This window comes from Vidua chalybeata, chromosome 9, assembly GCF_026979565.1.
Source record: "Vidua chalybeata isolate OUT-0048 chromosome 9, bVidCha1 merged haplotype, whole genome shotgun sequence".
Classification (NCBI taxonomy): Eukaryota; Metazoa; Chordata; class Aves; order Passeriformes; family Viduidae; genus Vidua; species Vidua chalybeata.
In genome coordinates, this window is record NC_071538.1 from 23,572,027 (window position 1) to 23,575,609 (window position 3,583).

Sequence of the window (3,583 nt, forward strand, 5' to 3'; positions counted from 1 at the left end):
CTGGATATTGTGTTGAGGATTATTCATTCCTTTCATATCTGAAATCTATGTTTGTGACAATGAGTTATTAAAAAACAGTAAGGGTTTTTTCTGTGTATTAGAAAGGTAACATTTATGTATAACATGGTATTATACCATAAATGTATAATGTGTCATTACCTAAGATGGTGCATTACTGTGAGAAAGTTCAAGTAGTGTTTCTTTGCCTTTGTTTTAATTGTTCTTTTCATTTTTAATGCTGATTATTTTCCACAGGAAGAGAGTCCTGCTCTTTCCAGGTAAGCTCATTGTATGTTTTTAGGTATCTAGAATTAAGACATTTTACTAAAGAAAAATTTGGGGCAAAATGCAACAAAATATGTGGAATTGATTAAATCATATCTTCTGCTTCAGTTACTGTCCAAAGTTCTGTTCAGTTGAATTCTTGGCTTTTTATAAGTATTTCTCAGCTGAATTTATAACTCTTTCTAGAAGAAAAAATAACCTGTCCTGATTTGCCATTCAGTGCTTGTTCTTGTTCTTGAATATCTGCTGCACATTTGCATCCAAGAGTAGACATGGCACATTAACTTGTCTGCAATCTTCCATCATCATTCTGACTGTAATTAGCCATATTCATTTCATTAGTGATTTATAGCTCAGTAAGAATTGCTTATATGCTAAGCATATATTTGTATTTGCTGCCATGAGTATGATTTTTTTTTTTAAACTTTGTCCTTATTGTCAATATATGAGCCCAAATATATTATACAAACATTGTAGCAAATTTTTTTTAGGTAGTCTTAGTTCTTTATATGTTGATATTTGTGTGTGATTACACTGAATATAGTTCTAATATATGGTGTTTCCAGCCAGTTTGGAAAAAGTTTTTTTTTTTTTGGTATGACACTGCTGAACACTGGAATGCATCTTACATGACCTAACACAGTCCTTCTTTTAATCCATGTTGAGGTAAAATACTGTAATTTTTTTTCTTCTATATGAGTAGATAATTACTATAGTAATAAACTGGTTGAAATGAAGCATTGGCTTTATTAAGAATATGATTAAAAACTCTTTGAGAACTTTGTTAAAAGGAGAGGCTTGCCTTATGCATATTTTTGCAGAAATAAAACAACATTTTAGTAATGTTTATTATTTCACAATATAATTTTAGCATAATGTTCTATAAATTCTGGAAGGCTATTGGATGTTTTTTAATGGTATCTTTTAACATACATCTTACTGAATGTTGCCAGCAGTTTAATTTTGACTGAGACATGCTTCTTTTTGATCATTGTGTCATGACTTCTTGCGGTGTTCTTGTGAAACTCTTCTGGCCTGAAACTCCAGATGAACCAGGGGTGGTAGGGAGCACCTGAGTATCAATACTAAGTTACAGTGTGGGGTGTGGTTGTAAAACACTGTAACCCTGTAAGGAGCTACAAAAAGCTGTAATTTACAATATATCAAAGACCTGAACAGAGGTCACAAACAATTTCTATAGATGATGGATAACATGTTTCTCTGCCCGTTCTACAGATTCATATAATAAAACTGGGTCATTTCACCAGCAGTTTTCAGGACACTTCATTTCTATCAGTTTCTTTTGTCAATTTTACCCTGCTCTGAATATTAACATGCAACATGATTTAAACTGAAAATTTTATGCCATTAGGTAACAATTTAATGATTCCTTATCTAGGGATATTGTTCTTCAAGATTGGTGTAAAGGCACTCCCTGAGGAATCTTACCTGAAACTAGTGAAACCATCATGTGCCTGTGCCTTGGAATACCCTAGGGAGATAAGGTCTCTCTCCTTTTTCATCCCTCTTCCAAAATGATGGTAATGTCTTCTACATCTAGCAGGTAGTAGTATGCATTTATTTAGTATAAGGTTGAACACTGCAGGTGTTTAAATGTAACAGACAATTCTTGTTTCTCTTCCTCAGGAGTTTGTCTTAAATAATGTTAAATATTAAGGTTAATGTTATGTTAATATATAAGTTAAATAATGTTAGAGCAGATTATATTGGGACTTGTGTAGGTGAGTGGAGTTTAATATTTGAAAATATGTAGCTGGCTGAATTTCATGACAGCAACAGCAAGTTTATTCTACATTCTCATTATTTGAATCATCTGCTCTGTCTGCATGAGCAAACTTGATACTTAAATGCATTTATTTTGAGATAATGACATCAATAACAGGTGTTGGTCTAATATGAAGGTGTGGATACAAAACCATCTTGTCAGCCTAGTTACCAAATGACTTTGCTGACATTGTAGTGTTGACTTTTTACATGAGTCCTTTACATGTCACCTACATGTCTGTGTGTGACTTTCCACCAAAATCTAACAGCACTCTGAGGAATAGACTTGAAACTATGCCAGCATTTTTGGACCTCTCTCCTTTTCAAGTAGAAGTGGGACAGAATTGGCAAATTCTTCATGTGACACCCTGATACTTGAAACAAATGACTGCTAACAGCAAACATCCCAGACCCGCTAGATGTACTCTTTGTTTCATGAGCTGGAGTCGGCTTGTCTTTGTCTAGATCCATTGGTCTGAGTAGGTCCATGTGTTGGCAAGTTCTGAACTCCTTAAAAAGGTGCATTATGATGGGATAAGAGGTGCTTGATCTTAAGGCTAAGGGTTTAACCTAAGCCCGCACGATCTTAAGTGGTGAGTGATTGACACCCGCTTGGTAACGCGGAGGGAGCTGCAGTGCCGGTCTGTACCTCAGGGATAAGTTCCACTCTTGGTAGGGACAAAAAGCTGCTCCTGTGTAGATGAGGTTTTGGGGGAAACGGGGATGTCACAGGAGCTGGGGAGATGGAAATAAGCAGCAAGAGGGCTGAAAGACGGAGGACTAAGAACATAGAGAACAGACTGATACATGGATACAGCCATGGAGACTTGTGCCTGTATCGTGAATGTAATGGTATAGCATGGACAGTTGTTGCTTCTTAGTGATGCCAGACATCAACAGCAGATAAATTTATAAGCCGCAGAAAACCTAATAATGCCAGCAGCATGTTTCTAGAAGATTTTCTCCACTAATTGGCATGGTGGTTTACGGAAGCTGATCCCTGTTATCTTGTTACTTGCAGGCGCTGTTGTAAATCAGAACCTGGGATGACCTGCCCGTTTGAAGGTGTTAGAGCTTTCATAAGTTAAGTTTAAAGCTTGATATTAAGAAAGAAGGATATCTGTCTCCAAGCTGGATCATTAGGGTGGATTATATCTGTTTGTGTACTCTGGCTCTAGAAATGTCAGGTGTATCCCGTACTAACTGCCTTCCTTTGGTCCTTTTTCCCGGGCGCCTCAGCAGTTCCAGCAGGGAGGAAGCGGGGCCGGATGTTTCGATTCGGGAGGGACAGGCGATGCCTGGGGGGGCGGATGAGAACCTGCGGCTACCGCGGGGCCGCGCTCGGCGCTGTAGCCCGTGGCGTTGTCAGGCTGGGGGTGCCGGGCGGCCGAGGCTGTGGGGCCGCCCAAAGGCGCCGCGCTCCGGGCGCAGCCCGCACTTCCCGGCGCGCGCAGGGCGGGGGGCGCCCTGCACACGTGAGCGGCGCGCGGCCAATGGCGCGATCGCGTGATGC